The sequence below is a fragment of the Zingiber officinale genome, chromosome 10B (assembly GCF_018446385.1).
Source record: "Zingiber officinale cultivar Zhangliang chromosome 10B, Zo_v1.1, whole genome shotgun sequence".
Classification (NCBI taxonomy): domain Eukaryota; kingdom Viridiplantae; phylum Streptophyta; class Magnoliopsida; order Zingiberales; family Zingiberaceae; genus Zingiber; species Zingiber officinale.
Window position 1 is genome coordinate 15,790,918 of NC_056005.1, and position 6,539 is coordinate 15,797,456.

Below are 6,539 nucleotides of genomic sequence, written 5' to 3' on the forward strand. Positions count from 1 at the left end.
TAACCATGCATTTGTGGATTATGCACCATCAAGTTTTTGGTATTGTTGTTGAGAATTGTATTAAAGTCAATATTGATTAGAAAGGTGATTGGGTTAATCTACATTCTTTTCTTTTATGAAATTCTGCATTCTCTTTCTTTCTTTTACTACTGTATTTATTTTATTTTCTAATAACTCTATTTTACAAGTGAGTGTGTGTTTCTTTTTTATGCGAAGGACTAACTTAATAGGAAATTTGCTTCCCTTCGATACTGAGATCAATTGGGCATTCCATCGAAAAAGAAACTTGCAAAAGCAACTAGAAGTAGAACATTATCAAGAAACAACTATGGAAAACAAAGCTTTAAAGGATTATGTCGCACTAAGTGACAAAGGCTTAAGGCCTAGCATCATCAGACCTTCAATTGTGGCAAATAATTTTAAATTGAAATATGTTGTGATCCAGATGGTACAACAAAATCAATTTGGTGGAGGACCAACTGAGGACCTAAATTAACACTTGAGATTTTTTTAGAAATTTATGGAACCATGAAGTACAATGGAGCTACTGCTGAGCCTATAAGATTGATGCTCTTCTCTTTTTCATTGAGGGATAAAACAAAGTCTTGACTAAATTCACTCCCAACAGAAAACATCACAACTTGGGACCAATGCGAGCAATTCTTAAAAAAATTCTTTCCTCTAAGTAAAACAACCCACATGAGAAATTTTATTACAAACTTTATACAAAAAGATAGTGAATCTCTATTTAAAACTTGAGAAAGATTCAAGGGACTATTACAGCAATGCCCTCACCATGGTTTAGAGAAATGGTTAATTATACATGCGTTCTACAATGTAATTTCATATCCAACTAAAGTGTTCTTAGACTCTACAGCTGGTGGAGCATTAATGAACAAGGGTTTGGATGAACCCGAAGATATTATTGAAAGTGTACCCCTAAACCACCACCAATGAGTGTCTAAATGAGGTAACTCTGTTAAAACTGATGGTAAGTATGATGTGATGTAACGCCCGAAAATTCTCAAGACTATTGTAGGAATATTCTATGATTTTTCTGGAATTATTAGATATTTTTCCGGAATTTTTCGAGTAGCGGAAGTAGCAAAAAATTATTAGAAAAGTAAAATGGCTTAAGCGGGAATCGAACCCGGGACCTCTCGGGTCCGCTAAACCTTTAGTTAACCTTAGTAACCGGTGAACCCAGCAGGGCCGTGCTGAAAGGAAAGGGAATCAATTATATTTATAATTGGTTTGACCGAATTAATTACTTAGTATAAATAGGAAAGTTAAGTTGGGGTTTGGTTTATTTTTAGAACTTGGTTCGGCAACTCCTCTCCAAAACCCTCACGTCGATGCCAACCCTCTTCCCTCTCCTTCTCTCGGTGCCACAACAAGGGAAGAACTAGGGTTCCATCCCTAGGGTCCCAAGGTCACTTTCCAGCGACGATTTCAGCACAAGGACATTCCCCTCCGCGAGTAGAGCACGTGGACGCGAGCGAATCGTCGAGAAATCGTCTCCACCGGAATTTCTAGCGATTAGATTTGTAAGAAATCTAGCACACAACGTAAGAAACTCCTCACCTGCAGTATAAGTAGCTCTCGCGTGTTTTCTTTTATGCATTAGATTAGTTTTATTGAATTTTGTCAGCATATAGTGTGTATTTTAACTCTTCTCACAGATTCAGGGATTAGTGAGCATCTCTAGATGGGCCGAGCACGTGTATCCTCTGTAGATAGGGGTTTAGACGTTGCTGGGTGCCTAGAGGTGGTCTCCCTGATCGAGAGGAGAGTTAGAGAGCGCCAAATGCTCGACAAAATGCCTAGCACAGCCTTATGATACAGTGGGCTTTTAGTTAAATGCCATAGAACATGTTAATTAGCATGATCAGTTTTTATTTTAGCTTTTATGAGACTAGATGTCCAAATGGGTGGGCTCCCACAGTCGCCTCTAGGTTCAGACAACCTAGTTCTAGGTTCAGATAACCTAAATTCAACAAAATAGTATTAGCTATTTCAGTATTTTACTTTTCAGTGGCACTGTACTAGATTAGATATCCATTGGGTTGGCCTCCCATAGTCGTCCCTAGGTTTAGCTAACCTAGTAAACCCTACTAGATTCGGAACTTGCAATCCCGGGTCTAGTTAGGGATGTGCGCACAGCATGTACAGTTGCCAGGGCCCATCCGCAGCATGTTTAGTATTTTTACTTACTATATGTATATGGTTTTCAACCTTTCACAAATTAGTTCGTGAATTCAGTACAGTCCTAGCAGTAGCTCAGTATTAGCTTAGCTCAGTTTTTAGTATCAGCTCAGTTCTTCATTGATACCATGTGATTGATATCATGTTCAGCTTTAGATATGCCATGATTGTATGCTTATATGCCATGCTATGTTTAGTTTATTCAATATACTTAGCATATCCTTTCAAACAGCATGATTTAAAATCATATTTGCATCGTATGCATGTTCTAGTGAGGTAAATGGTTTCTTACTAAGCTTTTTAGCTTACAGATACTATTTTCCTTATACTGCAGATACAGGTAAAAGGAAAATGGACTAGCAGTGGAGGCTGGAGGTCAATGCAGATCAAGATGTGTGTGGAAGGAACTGGAATAATGATCCTAGGGATCTAGTTTTATTTTATTATGCATTAGAACGTGTTCAGTATGCATTAGTACTTATAGCAAGCGTTATCTTATGTTTCTGTTAGTTAGCAAGAGAACAGTTTAAAACCTTGTTAGTTTTGGTTTCCATATGTTTACATGTCATGAATTAGTATTCTATGCCTTAATCATGTTTAGTATGTTAGCCATTACCTAGTAGAATATTTCTCTTAGCTTTTATAGTGTTGTGTAATGACCTTGGCACGCATCAGTGCTGATATCAGGGGCCTGATACGAAATCAGAAACCCCTGATCGGTTAGCAGACCGATCAGGGAGTCTCTGATCGGTCAGTAGACCGATCAGGGACCTGGTTTCTGCGAATAGAAGCTTTCTGTTCGTTCCCTGATCGATCCGTGGATCGATCAGGAGCTGGGTCGCGAAAAAAAAAAATGGCTCACTGATCGGTCAGCAGACCGATCAGTAAGCCACTGATCGGTCTCATTGACCGATCAGGGACCCGCTGGATTGGTCGGCAGACCGATCCAGCAGCGTACAGGATTTCAGCGTAGTTTATGGATCGGTCGGTTGAACGATCCGAAGTTTCCTACCGTGCTAGTATCAGTAGATCGGTCTGTGGATCGATCCGAAGTTTATTATCAGTTGTAAACACCTCCCCTAGCATGTGTACAACTCCTAGGTACACCTAGAATATTAAGATCAGATTTCAAAGATAATAGTTTAGCAAAATTTTAATAAATCCAGATTTTCCGCAATAGTAATTTAGCACAGCATTACGTAACGATCGGCCTCGTAGCCTAGTCAGTAGGAGGCGGGTCGTTACAGAGTGGTATCAGAGCAGTGTTCCATACTTCCTACACACACATCAGCATTGAACCTGCAGCTTCCAAGTAAGAATACCTCTACTTTATTTATGTATCTTGCTTTCTTGTTATAGCTCATGTTTATAGATATCTGATGCATGTTAGTTTGTGATAGTATATAACATGATAGCAATAGTTATACAACTATAATTGATATTAGTTATGCATGTCCTGTCCTCCATGTCTTTAGAAATGACACGAGGACGCCCAGCTAGAAGGACACCAGCTACTGAGCCCCAGCATGAGGCAGACAGTTCAGTGCCTCCCCCAGACCTTACAGCATTAGTGGCTCAGTTACAGCAGCAGCTAGCTGAACAGCAACAGGAGATAACCACCCTCAGGGCTAATCAGTAGAATACCCCCACAGTCACCCCGGAACCAAATCTGACGACTCCAGTGGTCTTAGAGGTTCCACCAGTCCAGCCTACGACACCAGTAGCCCCAGCAGCAGTAGAGGCAAAGAGAGAAGCCTATTTGATCCAGTGGCAGAGAGTCAAGCCCGAGAACTTCTCAGGCACCAGTGAACCATGGGATGCTCAGGCATGGTTCAAAACACTGGAGAGTACGATGGAGCTTCTGGACTGGCCAGAACATGAGAAGGTGAAGTGCGCCTCCTTCTGTCTGACAGGAGATGCACGTATGTGGTGGGAGAGAATCAGAGCGAAGCGCCCAGTAAATCAGATGACATGGGCAGACTTCGAGAAAGAATTCTTTGAGGAGTTCTTTCACATGCGGGTTACAAACCGCCACTACGACGAGTTCACTGAGTTTCGTCAGGGCAACCTTTCAGTTGAGGAAGCCGTGAAGAAATTCAACAGGTTGGCTCGTCTATGCCCAAAGCTAGTCAGCACAGAGAAGGAACGAATCCGGTTGATGCTCAAGATGCTGAGGCCAGAGATAGCAGTGAACGTGGCTGGTGGCATACATAGGCCACAAACCACAGAGGAGTTAGTGAGCAGTGCCCTGACCACAGAGCATTACCAGAACAGCATAAAGCAGCAGAAGCAAGTCTCCTCAGAGTCCAAAGGCCAAGGAAACCCTCACACTCAAAAACAGCAAGGCCACAGCTCTAACTGGAAAGGGAACTCCAACAGCAAGCGCAAATCAGGGAGTGACCCAAAAGGAGGACCATCTAGCAAGCGACCCAGTTATCCAAAGTGTGCTACTTGTGGGAAATTCCACCCAGGGGTTTGTCGCAAGGGCACACGAGGATGCTTTGAATGTGGACAAGAAGGGCACATGGCCAAGCAGTGCCCGAACAAGACCGGTCTTCCTCAGCCACAGCAGATTCAGTATGCAGGCCAGCCAGCTCAGTTATATCAGATGCAGGCCGCTCTAGAAGGTCCACTTATCAGCCAGGGCAGATTAGAAGTCCCTCCAGCTATGGCGAATGCGAGGATCTACTCACTCACCAGAGAGGACGTAGCCAATACCTCGACAGTTGTCACAGGTCAGATTAGCATTTTACAGTATAGTGCTACTGTTCTATTTGATACTGGGGCAACCCATTCATATATAGCCAGGATGTTCTCCGAAAAATTAGAAATACCCTCAGAGGTACTCAGTGGTCAGTTTTTGACGGCACTACCTTCAGGAGAGATCATGGCATCCACGCACTGGCTCAGAGCAGTGCCGGTCATTATAGCAGACAGAGAGCTCTTTTGTGATCTGATAGTGCTCGAGATGACCGACTATGACATTATCTTTGGAATGGACTTTCTGATCAGATATGGCGCTTCTATAGAGTGTCGTAAACAGAAAGTCGTATTCCAACCTGAAGCAGAAGCACAGTTCAAGTTCGTCGGAGAACCGAAGAGAAAGGCCAAGAGGTTTCTCTCAGCTATGAAGGCACAGAGATTAATGGATTCAGGGTGTACAGGATTCCTAGCACACGTAGTCAACGCCAGCCAGGACAAGAACCAACAGCTAGCAGAGGTTCGAGTCGTATGTGACTACCCAGCAGTCTTCCCTGAAGAGTTACCAGGCTTATCACCAGACAGGGAGATTGACTTTGAGATAGAGCTCATTCCCGGTACAAATCCTATCTCCAAAGCGCCTTATCGCATGGCTCCAGCAGAACTGAAGGAACTTCAGGAGCAACTACAGGAGCTGCTTGACAAGGGTTTCATATGCCCGAGTCACTCACCATGGGGAGCGCCTGTATTGTTCGTGAAGAAGAAGGATGGAAGCATGCGACTGTGCATAGACTACAGATCACTGAACCAAGTCATGATCAAGAACAGGTATCCCCTTCCCAGAATCGATGACCTGTTCGACCAGCTGGAGGGAGCAGCAGTGTTCTCTAAGATAGATCTCAGATCAGGTTATCATCAGGTGAAGGTTAAAGAAGGGGATATACCCAAGACTGCATTCAGAACCAGATACGGACACTACGAGTTCGTAGTCATGCCCTTTGGCGTGACTAATGCTCCAGCTACATTCATGGATCTCATGAACAGAGTATTCAGGGAGTATTTAGATAAGTTTGTTATTGTGTTTATCGATGACATCCTTATCTAATCAGGAACTCAGGAAGAACACTCAGAGCACCTGAAACTAGTATTGCAGACCCTTCAGCAAAACCAGCTATATGCCAAGTTCACGAAATGTGAATTTTGGCTAGATCAGGTGTCCTTCCTGGGTCACATCATCTCAAAGGATGGTATTATGGTAGATCCCAGCAAGATAGAAGCAGTAAGTAACTGGAAGGGATCCTAATAACGCCAGCGAAATCAGGAGCTTTCTAGGATTAGCAGGATATTACAGAAAGTTTGTAGAGGACTTCTCTAGGATAGCCTCCCCACTGACAGCTCTTACCAGGAAGAGCAGGAAATTTCAATGGACAGAGGACTGTAAGAACAGCTTCAGCGAGCTAAAAAGGAGATTGACCAGTGCTCCCATTTTCGCTCTACCAGACAACACCAGCATCTTTGACATCTATAGTGATGCCTCTAAGTTGAGACTAGGAGCAGTACTGATGCAAAACGGCAAGGTGATCGCCTATGCCTCCAGACAACTCAAGGATTATGAGAAGAATTACCTTACTCAT

The 6,539-nt window shown here is 43.1% G+C and overlaps 1 non-coding gene across 1 annotated transcript; it reads right to left on the bottom strand.

The window, feature by feature from the left end:
- Nucleotides 1-693: 693 nt before the first annotated feature.
- LOC122030778 lies at nt 694-803 on the bottom strand. The gene has a single exon (XR_006125616.1). It is a non-coding gene; the product is annotated as a small nucleolar RNA R71 (small nucleolar RNA).
- Between the last annotated feature and the right edge of the window lie 5,736 nt (nt 804-6,539).